Consider the following 14,429-nt stretch of genomic DNA (forward strand, 5'->3'; position numbering starts at 1 on the left):
GGACTTAGTGCTCTGAGTGTGTAAAGGATCTGCTCAAATAACCCTGACCTTTCTCTCCTGTCTCATACTCTCTCTACCCATATGGTTTGGCCTTATCTGAGCAGCTCTTTTTTTCCCCATTGATTTGTTATTCCCTTGTTCAAAGGAATGGGGCCTAAGGGCCAGGATTTAACCCAAAAATTGGGTGCAGCCTTTGTCTCATTGAAAACAGTAAACAAAAACTTTTGATTGTGGGTCTCTGGATGCCAGAAAGCCACTCAATCTACTGTGATTCTAAACTCCAAGTATCTCTCCTCCAGACTACAGGATTATGGACCCTGCAAGGTGACTGAGATCATCTGGTAGTGCTCTATGTGAGGTTTAGGAACAAGGCCCCATTGAACAATAAAAGGCCTCTTTATTTTCTGTGCCTCTTGTGTACCTTCCTTAGGAAGGTGATAGGAAAGATCTTGCTGGGCTAGGTAGGATTGAAGTAATTCTGGGTTTCTGGCCCAGAGCCATGGTTAACACCATTCCATAACAGGACCCCAATCTTTTCTGTTTCTTAATAAGTATTGACAGGACTATTTTTTAAAAGATTTTATTTATTCACGAGACACACACACACACACAGAGAGAGAGAGAGAGAGAGAGAGAGAGGCAGAGACACAGGCAGAGGGAGAAGCAGGCTCCACGCAGGGAGCCTGATGTGGGACTCCATCCCGCGACTCCAGGACCACACCCTGGGTGGAAGGCAGCGCTAAACCGCTGAGCCACCCGGGCTGCCCTTGCCAGGACTATTGATGAGGAGTATCTTCTATTGGGCAAGAGAGGTTAGAGTAAAGGCCTCGTATGAAGTATCTATAAAGTATTCCATTCATATAAGAATTGGTTTGTGATAAATCTTCCAGGGAAGATGACAGAGTAGGAGGACCCAAAATTCACCTCATTCCACAGTCTTAACTAGATAACACCCACATCAGTATAAAGAACCTAGAAAACAACCCGTAAGACTGGCAGAGCAGACTCTCCACAGCTAAATGTAGAGAAGAGGCTACATTGAAGGTGGTAGGACAGGGGATGCGATTGGGAGCTAAATGGACTCCCGAGGACAGTCAGGCAGAGGGCAGAACACCAGGAACCTGAAAATGGGAGAGGGACAGATCCCACCTCAAGAGCCCCAGGCACTGGGCACCTGCATGAAAACCATAATTTCACGAGTTCTTATCATCAATGGAGTTTAAACACATGGGACTTCAAAAATCAGCAGGCTGGGCTATGGAAGAGCTGGGAAGACGAGAGTCCCTGCCCCTAGGAGATAGCACAGCAAACAGCCCCACAGACACAGAGCATAGAAACAGCAGTTTGAAAAATGCCTGGGGCATAGGGAGAAGGGGAGATTTGTTTACTAATTTCGGAACCTGTGCTGAAGGGCCAAGGATTGTAGGGAGACTTCAAAAACAAAAGACCAAATGGGTGTCATTTCCTTTCCTTGCCCCCCCCCCCCCCCCCGCTTAGATGCAAAGGCATCTGCAGAAACGAGTGCAGCAAGATGCTTATTACCTAACTTGCTAACAGCACATCCCACCCCAAGTTCTCCTTCAGACCAGATTCCTTCTAATACACCCTTGGCTAGAGCCCAATCAAAACAGTGTCACAGCAGCAAAGGAAACAACAAAACTAAAAGACAACCTATTAAGTGGGAGAAGATTTCTGCAAATGACATCTGAAAAAGGGAGAGTGTCCAAAATATATAAAGATCTGATACAACTCAACACCCCAAACACAATAATCCAATTAAAAAATGGGCAAAGGGCAGCCCCGGTGGCGCAGCGGTTTAGCGCTGCCTTTGCCCGGGGTGTGATTCTGGAGACCTGGGATCGAGTCCCGCGTTGGGCTCTCTGCATGGAGCCTGCTTCTCCCTCTGCCTCTGACTCTGCCTCTCTCTCTCTGAATAAATAAATAAATAATCTTAAAAAGTAAAGAAAACAACTTTGTTTAAAAAAATAAAAAAAATGGGCAGAAAGCATGAACAGACATTTCTCCAAAGACAGGTAGCCAACAGGCACACAAAAAGATGCTCAACATCACTCATCATCAGGGAAATGCAAATCAAAACTACACTGAGATGTCACCTCACATCTATCAGAATGACCAAAATCAAAAACACAAGAAACTAGAAGTGTTGGTGAGGATATGGAGTTAGGGGAACCCTCTTGTTTTGATGGGAATGCAAACTGATACAGCCACTCTGGAAAACAGTACGGAATTTCCTCAAAAAAAAAAAAAAAAAAGAATTACTTTAGAATCCAGTCATTCCACTACTGGGTATTTACCCAAAGAAAGTGAAAACACGAATTTGAAAAGATATATGTTTATTGCAGCATTATTTACTGTGGCCAAAATATGGAGGCAGCTCAAGTGTCCATAAATAGATGAATGGATAAAGAAGTGTTTATATATATATATAAAACAGTATCTATCTATCTATATATCTATATCTATATCTATCTATCTATCTAGATAAACCACAAAACAGACTCTTAACTCTAGAGAACAAACTGATCATTACTGGAGAGCAGATGGTTTGGGGGATGGTTGAAATAGGTGATGGGGATTCAGGAGTGCACTTGTGATGAGCACAGGGCATTGTATGAAAGTGGTGAATCACAATATTGTACACCTGGAACTAATATTACACTGTATGTAAACTGTACTGGAATTAAAGAATTGGTTTTTGTATTATCTTCACATATCACAGATATTAGTAAAATTAAGGTTGTAAATGGAAGGAATAAAAATGTAAATGCTTATCTGCAAAAAGATGCATTTTAAAATGTATTTTGTTATGTCTCATTGTTTAACAAGCCAAATTACAAATGAATTCTACATATTGGGGAAGTCTGAGAAGATAAGTATCAGACAAATCTCAATTGTGTTTCCAAATCTTTCTGTCACAAGCTTAGCAGCCTAATGTCCACGGCAACAAACAATACATTAATTCATCCCTCTCCTTTTTTACATGTCAGAAGCAGCCATGATGCCTGTATGTTTTTAGAGTAATTTTACTAGAGTTTTCTAACCTTTACTATTGGCATCTTTATCTTCCTTTTGGGCCTGTTTCCATTTTATAGAGACCTCATGCTATCAACTCTCCAGGCAGGGAAGATGGGGACTGGCCTGTCCTTCTCAAGCAATGCTAGTAGAATTTCCATCCCTTTTGTTAACCCTTTGGAAATGCCAAGTAATGATTTACAACTCCCTGTCCCTGTGGGGGCCTTTGTAAAGAAGTCACCCAGATGGTGTGAAACACTCCTGAACAGTGCAATGTAGATGCAGGGCGATGGGTCTCAGGAATGTCTTAGAGGCTTTGTGCAGTCAGGATGAGGCATGAAACAACCATAAAAAAGGGAGACAAAGAAAAAAATAATGGAATCCAAACTTGAAGCCTAGACCGTACAATCCTGAAGAGTGAAGCTATATGAAAGAATCATATCCTGTACTTACGGAATGTGATATTTAATTGAAACTGAATAAAATATCAAATAGGTTCATTAAAAATAGGATTATAGATAAGCACACATATAAATACATACATTACATAGACTAAATACAATATATGCATGGATTCTTTCTTTTAAGGGTGATTTTCAAAGCACAGTGTATTTTAGAAAAAGGATCAGCAAACTTTTTCTAAAACGGGACAGATATATTTTAAATTTTGCAGGCTATATCTGGTCTCTGTCTCAACTACTTGTCTCTATTAGTGTGGCTCAAAAACAGCCATAGACAGTATGTAAATGGTGTGTGGCTGAGTTCCAGGAACACTTTATTTATCTGCTCTGGCATTTGAATATCACAGTTTTCAGATCATTAGATATTACTCTTCTTTTTATTGTGTTCAACCATTTAAACATGTAAAAGCCATTTTTAGCTTGCGGACTGCCCAAAAACGAGCAGTGAGCTGGATTTGGCCCCTACGTCATAGTTTGATGATCTCTGCCTTAGAGGGTCAAGACCCATGAGAAAAAAAAATTATGATATCTAAAAATTTAAAAGTATTTTGGACTTGAAGAAACCTAATATTTAATATAATTTAGTCATCTTAATGGGTGTGGCTATTGCAAAATGCTAAAATAATCACAAGTTAGCTCTGTATCCTTTATGTTTCCCCGGTACTTTGTTACACAGCATATTTCTCATCCTCTGCTAAGTTACCAGCAATTTTGACTGTTTTTGTTTTTTTGTAACCATTCTGCACCAGAGAAACATCGCATCCATTTAAAATTTAATAATATGTATTAAAGATAACTATAGTAAATGACCTAAATTACTAAACAAAGCTAAAAACATAGAAATCCATATCATGTCCATATCATATACATCTCATCACACTCGACCATCCATTTGCTGAAGCATTCTATTTAATTTCAGACCTTCAGCCAAAATTCTCTTCACCATAACTATGTCATGGCTAATTGTAAAGTGAAAAACTTTGGGAGACTCTTAAGGTACATATTTAGATTAATGTGTATGTTAGTATAGTCATATATATATATATATATAAAAGAAAAAGATTTGAAATAAATCAATGGCTAGAAGAGAGAACAAGAAAATGTAAAATAGGGACCCCTGGGTGGCTCAGCGGTTGAGCATCTGCCTTTGGCTCAGGGAGTGATCCTGGTGTCCAAGGATTGAGTCCCACATCGGGCTCCCTGAATGGAGCCTGCTTCTCCCTCTGCCTGTGTCTCTGTCTTTCTCTGTCTCTCTCTCTCTCATGAATAAATAAATAAGATCTTTAAAAAAAAAGGAAAAAAAGAACATGTAAAATAAAATTTATAAATTGTCATACTTTATTGACTCCAGGCATTTGTGTTCACTTTTCCTGTTTCTCTTTGCTTCTTTTTTCCCTAATGGCATTTGTATTAGTCATCTGTTGTGGCATGATAAATTATCATAAATGCAATGGCTTAAAACAACATATATTTATTGTCTCATCGTTTCTGTGGGTCAGGCAGGAGGCCTGACTTGGCTTATCTTGGTTCTCTGCTCTTAGTCTCATAAGGCTGCAATCAAGGTGTCAGGTGGCCAGTATTCTCATCTGTAGTTTGGCCTCCTTTTCCACACTCCTGTGGTTGTTGGCAGAATTCAATTCCTTATGGTTCCTTGTAATTGATGACTGAAGTTTTGGCTTTCTTGCAGTATTTTGGATGAACTCCCAGTTCCTAGAGACCCCCACATTCCTTGCTAAATGGCCCTCTGAAAACATAGCTTGCTTCTTCAAGGGCCAGCAGGAGACTCTCTCTTGCTCCAGTGTGCTAAGAGGGAGTTTTCTGTAGTTTAAAGTAATCAAGAGAGTGGTTATTTCATCATCTTTGCTATATTCTATTGGCTAAGAGCAAGTCACAGGTTCCTGTTGACCTCAAGAAGAAGGGATTCTATAAAGACATGATTCACTGAGGACAACCTCAGGATGTGTCCACTGTAATGCTACCAACACTCATTAAAAATAAATTATCTCTGTGACTTAATTAGCCAAATAATATTGGACTGTGTTCTTAGAGAGTGGCTATATACTGGTTCTACAAGCCAATCTGTAAATATGTCTTTAAGAGTCCTCCCATTGGAATATAAAACTATGAGTTGGAGTTTCTCAGTTGAGGTATACTGACATTCTGGTGGGAGAGTTTTTTTGTTGTGGCAGGACCACCCTATGCATCAGAGTACATTTTGTAGTAACCCTGGCCTTACCAACCATGTAGCACTCTTTCCCCTGGTTGTGACAACCAAAAACATCTTTTGACATTGACAGATGTTCCCTGGGGGTAAAGTCATCCTTAGTTGAGAAGCACTGCTGTAGATAATTCCAGGTTTTATCTTTGTAAGAGTAGTCTGACCCAGCCTTAGAATCATTGAACTATAGCACACAAGTGCTACAGTGGTCCTTAGGGTTTTTTCAAAGAATAAAAGGAGAAATACATGAATGGGGGGTATATTTTGAATATTTTTGAAGGTTATGGAGGAAAAAGAAATTTAGGAAGAACGTATATCTGGTTTGGCTAACTTTATAAATGGTTTATTAACTGAAAAATGGAATATGGGAATAGGTGGAGGTCTGAGGATTGTATAGTGAAGAAGGAACCTGAGGGTGAGTTTTTTTTTTTTTTATGGAACATTCAAGTGGATATATGCAACAAGCAGTTATATATATATATATATATATATATATATAAAGCTCTGGGGTGAGATAAGAACCAAGGGGCATTGGCATTTAAATGGTAGTTAAAAGGAAGAAAAAGGGGAATGAAATCACGCAGGCATATCATGTAAAATGAACAGAGCAATGGTCCAGATAGAGCCATTGAGATATGAATTGTAAGGTAGGAGACAAGAGAAGTTAATTATGGACTTCAGAAAGGACTTAGGATGAAAAACAGGAGGAAATGAGAATGTTTCCATGAAATTGAAAATACTTGATACTTTAACCAAAGAATGTGGTGATTGGTGCCAGAGTATCAAAATCCAGCAAGATATCTATTAGATCTGGCAATATGAAATCAATTTCTTGGGTTTTTCAATGTGAAGTCTAGTGATGCATTGTTCAAAGCCCACTTAAGTCTCCTTTGTCCTTGGTAATGCGTTTGGTCAGACCAGCTTCTACCGATCTTTTCTTACACAGACTTCCTAAGGCCTTTGCCATGCAATAATATCACACAATTTCAGATTTCATCTTGGTTTTATCAAATATATTGCCTTTCACTTCGAAGGGATCTCAAAAGAGAAGTATAACTCCCTTTGCTCAATGTTTGCCCTGCATTTTACAGAGACTCCATAAAGGAGATCTTGTTTAAAGCTTGCTTGAGACCACAGATGTAAAGAGTAGAGGGAGTACCAAAGTTTAAGACTATCGACTTCTAGAGAACACCATTGATTTCCAATTCACTGTTCCTTCTTCTTGGCCATATGTTCACGTATATATCCTTGTTAAGTATTTGCATTTTAGTAGTCTATAAAGAAACTGCCAAGTGTTTTATTTAGGCCTTTATAAGGAAATAGTATGTGTTTCTAGAAGCTTGTTATTTTGAACCTCAGTTTTTAAAAAAGAAACTCCAGTGATTTATTTGAATAAATTACATATACTCATTATATAGATACTGTCAGGGGGTCTAAAATGAAATCAGTGGCCTCCCCCTCCACCACACTCTAATTCTGCCCCTGAAATATGACCACCTTTTGGAATCTAATGGGTTTTCTTTCATCATGCTTCCTTCTTTATGCACTTGTGTAAAAACAATTATACTCTTATATGGTTGGAGATACAAAAACAGATTTTATGAAATTAGTGTGATAAAATACAATATTGTGCATTTTTAAATTTAACTCTATGTTAAGGATATACCTTTAAGTCAATACATCTGGGTTTACTGCATTCAATATAATAGAAATGTGCTATTTTAAAGTATCAATGTGAAGTTTTTAATTTAGTCACTTATCCATTCATGTACTTTTCAATTTGTTAAAAACAATGCTTTAATATTGAATATTTATGATTTATATGGATACATTCAGGTAACAGGGTTTTCTACATTTAAAATGTTGTCGGAGTGCCTGGCTGGCCCACTTGGTGGAGTGTGCAACTCTTGATCTCGGGGTTGTGAGTTCAAGCCCTATAATGGGTGTAGAGATTACTTAAAATATTATTTAAAAAATCCTTAAGAATCTATTATTAATTGTGAGGAGCCCCTACCACTTTCCCTGATCTAGCTTTTTTTTCTCTCTCCTTGAAAGGAGAACCTCAACTACTGTTTACTCGGCTTCTGGGTAGAGTTTACAGCCACTTAGATCACTCACCTACCACAGAACATGAGAGACTCCTAACTCTGGGAAATGAACAAGGGGTGGTGGAAAGGGAGGTGGGCAGAGGGGTGGGGGTGACTGGGTGACGGGCACTGAGGGGGGCACTTGACGGGATGAGCACTGGGTGTTATTCTATATGCTGGCAAATTGAACTCCAATAAAAAAAAAAAAAAGATCACTCAACCTACCAATCACAGCAGGCTTTAAAGGTTGATATTAAGGATTAGACATTTTTTTTAAATTATTTGTTGCTAGGTATTTTTAGTCATTTAACCTTTTCTCTGTGTTTTGGTAATTCTTGACTTGCCACACCACCAGCTTGGGTTCCAGGAAGCCAGGATCTTTCATCTATTTCAGTTAAAAATGGCATGGGCTTGGTGCCTCTAGTGTTAATGTCAAAACTGGGCATGAATAGTCTTTAACTGAAACAACTAATTAAACTAAAATAAAATATACTCCCTTCACTTGATTTTAACTACTATCAGTTATGTCACTCATTATGGAATGCCTTAGAAAATAGGAGTACTTGGTCATTCTGCTACAATTTTTTCTTCAACCACCTTTTTTTTTTTGCCTTTTAAAAAATGTTTCTTTCTTATTCTCCATCAGGTTTTAGGAAGTTGAGGAGCCTAACTAAGATCGTGTGAGATTAGAATGCTAGAAAAGTAATGACCCAGGAAATTAAGAAAATTACTTAAAGAAATTCTACTCAGAACAAATGTTCACTGTGTCCCTCCTGGAATGCACTTTTACTATATTGAATTTCCTCATATAGTCAAGTATTCAAACCTAGGAAATCTATAGGAATTTTCAGCGGGACAAATGCCCACTGAATGACTGCCATTCATGCTATTTCAGGCCACATAATTGCTAAGAATAACTGGCTCCTAATGTGTATTTTAAATATCGGATTTTGTGTGGAACACAAGAAGAACTGAATTACATATTTTTTTCTCTTCAATAATTATGCTATATAAAAAGATCAAAGGGCTCAGAATTGGGCTCTAGTCAGAGCTATTTACTAGCCATGTGATATTGGTCAAATCATTTAGCCTCTTTTGGGCCTTGGTTTCTTAGTGTATAAATTGAGGGGGAGGGGAATAGATTCTCTAAAGGATTTTCTAACTCTTAAATTGTATGACCCTTAAATTCTATTGAGGATAGAATCTCATTTAACTTGGACCAGTGGTGTCCCTTAAAATGAAAATGTCTTGGTATGATTGCTGTTGTAATGTGCAAATGTTCTGAAATTAAATCAATAAAGTGAAATCCTTGCTGCTCTTTTATATGCATGATTATATTGTGTGATGTTAAACAGCTGCCGTGTTCTATCATGGCAGTAGCCCTTCAGTTCTGGTTGAAATGACTCCTGTGTGTATACTGAGAAATAAGACTAATGCATGATTCAGCACCTTTATAAGTCAAAGATTCTATTACAGGCAGAAAGTAGCCCAACAATAGCTATTCTATTACACTTCAACGGCATTAAAAAAGAAGAGAATACATCAAGTGAAGAACATAGGCCCTGCCTTTTTATTCTGCAATACAATAAAAAAGCGGTGTAGGTTTTAGTAGTTTCTTCTGCCCAGTAGTTAGGGTGTTGACACCTATGTTGAATGACATTGTCCAAGATGTACCTCTATTTTTTTTTCAAAACTATCAGTTCTCTTCTGTGCTTTGGCAAAGAGATGGAGTTTACTCTACAGAGTACAGTGGATCATTTTTTCAGTCTAGCTTATTTGGAATTTTACTTCCTGATGCCTCACGGGGAACAATTGCACAAAATATGTATCGGGGGAACACTATATATTTTTATTTGTATATAAAATTAGTTGATTTAATAAAACAATTATATTTAATATAAAATTTTAGCTGTAAAATGGTCCTAAAGCCATTTTTGCTATGTAATCTATCCCCACTCTTCCAGACCTACGTTTTATTGTATGAAAAAGAGTTAGACATTTATCCTTGACATTTTCTCCATTTCCTCCTCCAACAAACTTGGAAACGTCATTGAAGCTGCTGACTATTTGAAAACCAACAACAATCATAGGTCAAGTGATTTACCTCACTGCAGTCCTACTTAACCCAAAATGTCAAACTTACGAAATTTATTTGGATAGGCAATGACTTAATTTTTATAAGAAGCATGATCTTAATAAATTATTTAATAAATGAAGCTTGTTCATCACATATTAGAACATCACATACTAGATGGCAGCAACTATGGAAAATATGTGATAATAGTCCTACTTTATAAGATTTCAATACTTATAAGATAAAAACAGAAAGATAGGGCTAAACCCAATTTGTAGAAATTTTTAGGACACAGGAGGGTTTGAGAATAAAGCAGTGAGTGATGGAGGGGAGATGGGGTAAACATAGGGCCATAACCCCCAGTGCCATACATATGATTGTTACATCGATTGTCTCATTAAAATCATTCAATTTTGAAGGTAGTTACCCCCATTCTATAAAATCACTTAATGAGAAAATAGTGTTTGTATTTATAATATCTATAAATATTATATATTTATAGATATAATATTTGTAAATATAAAAACTATTTATTTTCCTGAACAGCACCATGATCAACTTCTGTTCTTATTATAAGAAGGCTAAGTAATGTCTTAATGTCCATTTAGAAAGTGAAATTTATACACGTGCTCTACTAGCAAAAGAACATTTTTGTTTAATAATAGATTAAAACAATGCATTTGGCCAATAGAATCTATATTGTTAGGAGCTGCATAAAATTAACCCAATACATTAAAGTAGTTCCCAAGAAATATTTCATAAAAGAGATAGTCATGAAATAACTTAGTCATGTAAAACTAGAGTTAAGGGGTGCTTGGGTGGCTCACAAGCAACCAACTCTTGATTTCAGTTCAGGTCATGATCTTAGGGTCCTGAGATGGAACCTCGGCTCTACACTCAGTGGGGAGTCTGCTTCTTTCCCTCTACCTCTGCCCTCTCTCTTGTCTCCTTCCCCCTCATGCATGTGCTCTCACTCTCTCTCTAAAATAAAAATAAATCTTTTAAAAAAACAAACTAGAGTTGACTTCATTGTTTTGTTTTTAGAGTGAAATAAATCTGTTACTGCTGAAACCAAAAGAAATAACACATTAATACATCCTTAGTGAAGTAAAATCAATCCTACAGGTCATTGCTTGACTTTGTGGGTTAAAATTGCTTTCAAAATCTTATTATTAGCACTGTTGCTTTGGAAGCTTCTAACTCCATTACCATAGAGAAGAGATTTCATTTTTTTATAACAGCTTGCTACCCTTCAAAATGCAAAGTTTTAAGTACAGGCCACTTGGAGTAGACTTGATTTTCCTCAATTGAAAGAGATTGAGCTTGTTGTCAGTAATTTGTCTCAAAGGCAAACTTTCAAAATTTACAAGTTATGGAAATATGACAAAGGAATACATGGATAAATGAATCCCTGACACACTTAACAATGAAATGCTTTTGAAATAGGTTGCTGTGTTTATGGTTGGCTCATTTTACCTTCTTTACCATCTTCTTAATTTAGATCTCCCTTAAGCTGAAGAAGAATAGATGAGAGAATCTGTCATTTTATTTTACTGCCAAATCCATACTGTAATTTCTTTTCCACATGCTGTTTTCCAAACGTCATGAGATTAGAAGGCCATTTGTTCTTACTCAATTTTAAGTGTTGTTGCATATGAGAAATGAACTGGATTATGTGTGTGTGTATCTAGTGCATCTCTAAGGGAAACGATAGCAGAAATAGCCTGCCAACCAACAGGTTTAAAATCTAATAGAGCCCGTCACCCATACACTGTTTGTCCTTAGGGGTACACTTGACTGGATGAGCACTGGGTGTTATTCTGTATGTTGGTAAATTGAACACCAATAAAAATTAATTTATAAAATTAAAAAAAAATAGAATCTAATAGACACTTTCTCAGTGTAGAGCTATGCTCTTCTGCGAGGTTGAGAAAGCATGTTTACTTAACCTCTAATTTCTTCATTCCTTCTCATTTCCATATGAAACATAGTTTTGCTTTGATCTGTTTTTTTATTTATGTGTGCATTACATCAATAAACCACATGATAGGGATGCCTGGGTGGCTCAGAGGTTGAGTGTCTGCCTTCGGCTCAGGGCGTGATCCTGGAGTTCCAGGATCGAGTCCCACATGGGGCAACCTGTGTGGACCCTGCTTTTTCCTCTGCCTAGGTCTCTGCTCTCTCTCTCTCTCTCTCTCTCTCTCTCTCTGTCACTCTTGAATAAATAAATAAAATCTTTTAAAAAAAGAAACCACATGATATAATTTATACATTTTGGAACTGATGGAATACTGTTATCAACTCAAAACAATGCTCATATATTGTCTTTACTATCAACAGAGCAATGAAGATTATATATTATTCTTTAAGTAGAATCTTTTGTAGGGCTGATTTTGTTTTTCATCCCCCTAAACTTTATCACTCTCTATCATTCTTTAACTAAATATGAACTTTTGTTTTTTTATATAAATTTATTTGTTATTGGTGTTCAATTTGCCAACATTAAATATGTACTTTTGAATATGAGAACTGAAAACATTATTTTGCCTAAACAGGACATCTTGTTTCATTAAGGAAACTATTTTCATGCTCCTTCTCAGAATTTTCAACTAAACCTTGGGGAGGAGCATATAAAAAATTCTGAAGGGGAAAAAGAAGGATGTGTCTGCCTTATATTTAATTTTCTCATTTTAATTGTATTTTTCCAATTTAAGAAATTTACATTTAAGCTGCATCTGCACAGTATAAAGTTGAAAAATTAGTTGAAATTATCTAATGGATTTGCATTTAAATAGACAATCTAAAACAAGTCAGATCTTAATGTTTCCTATCAGGAAGAGATTGTAGCTTTTACCAAGTTGTGATTCCTACACAGAAATCTGGACAGTTGAGGAAATGAAATAAGGGAAGAGGAAGAAGTAAACAGAAACATCAGGAAAATATGGCATTAGAAGGTTTGGTGCCCACTCATCATGAAGAAAGTTTTATAGTGCCTGAAGTTCATAGCAAATATCCATTAGGAATTTCAAAATCAGCTACTTCAATGTCATGTTCTATTTCTGTGTTTATCAGTAATTCAGACTCAACCTGTCTTCTTTGAATCCCAACTTCTTAACAAACACGTTTTCTTCTTTGTCTTCTATGATGCTGGTGTCTATCCAGGGCTCCTGTATCTGGTTGTGAAGACTGCTGGCTGCAGAGTGGCCATATGAGTACACACTGGTGCTGGGCTGCATCCACCAAGAGGCACATGCAGTTGTTATATGGGCCAGTAGCTCTCTGTGTCCTTCTCATAGATAATGGCTTCCTCTGTAACCTGCCTTTTTGAGTGTATGGTGACTATTGCCCAGGCTTTCTGCTTCCCAGTTACTTATGAAAGAACAATCCAGTAATCTGAAGATCTCAAATTTGCCTCCAAATAGCACAAATGTGAGGTTAACACTTCCACGGAGAGCAGCAAAAGGGAGGTGAAGGTTAATATTCATGCAAATCACGGGTAAACTGAGGCCAGACATTGAGAAATTTTTTATCCGAACCTGTCTACTTGTTGATTATATAGATCTTATATTCATCAGCTGAGAGTGAAGGGAAATGGGTGGAATAGGATGTAAGGACAGCCAAGATATCATGAACTAGCTGAGATGGAGATGGAGGGAACATAGAATTTACCTTCCAAAATGGGGCACTTTTGATGATGTGTTTGTTTCCTGTTGTAACAAATTACCATAAACTTGGTTTGTTAAAAAACAACAACAACAACAACAAAAACGGCAATTAGTTCTCTCAGAGTTCTGGAGGCCAAAAGTCCTATCCCTGTTTTACTGGGCTGGAATCAGGGTGTCAGCTGAGCCATGCTCCCTCACCTCCATAGTCTTTAACGGAGAAGCAGTTCTTTGCCTCTTCCAGTTTCTGGTGGTTTTCAGCATTCCTTGTCCTGTGGATGCATCACTCTGATTTCTGCCTCCGTGGACACATCACCTTCTCCTCCTCTGCCCCTGTCTCATTTAAGATACATGTGATTGTGTTTAGGACTCATTCTGATAATCACTCTGATAATCAGTATAGTCTCCCCATCTCAAAATCCTTACCTTAACTGCACAAGCAAAGATGCTTTTTTTCCCTTGCTATATAAGGTAGCATTTACAAGTTCCAGGTATTACGATGTACATTCTAGGAGAGGGGGGCATTATTATCCAGCGTATCACAGACAGTAAAAGAGAGCACCGTGAATAATTTCAAGAGCAGCAACAGGGGCAAACAGGATCTGTCCTGGGAAAACCAGAATGCTGACACCAAAGTGTTTTCACTTTTCTTCTAAGAACTTTATTTTTAATTAAATTACATGACATACATGTATATATGTATAAGTGTGTAGTGTGAACCCTGACAGTCGGTTTTCTCTTTTTTATAATGCAAGTGTCTGACTGGCGAGAGGGGGAGCAGACAGAGAGGGAGCAAGAGAATCTCAAGCAGGCTCCATGCTCAGCACAGAGCCCGGATAGGGCCTGATCTCATGACCTGAGCTAAAATCAAGAGTCGGAGGCTTATCTGACTGA

The sequence above is a fragment of the Nyctereutes procyonoides genome, unplaced genomic scaffold (genome assembly GCF_905146905.1).
Source record: "Nyctereutes procyonoides isolate TBG_1078 unplaced genomic scaffold, NYPRO_anot_genome, whole genome shotgun sequence".
NCBI lineage: Eukaryota > Metazoa > Chordata > Mammalia > Carnivora > Canidae > Nyctereutes > Nyctereutes procyonoides.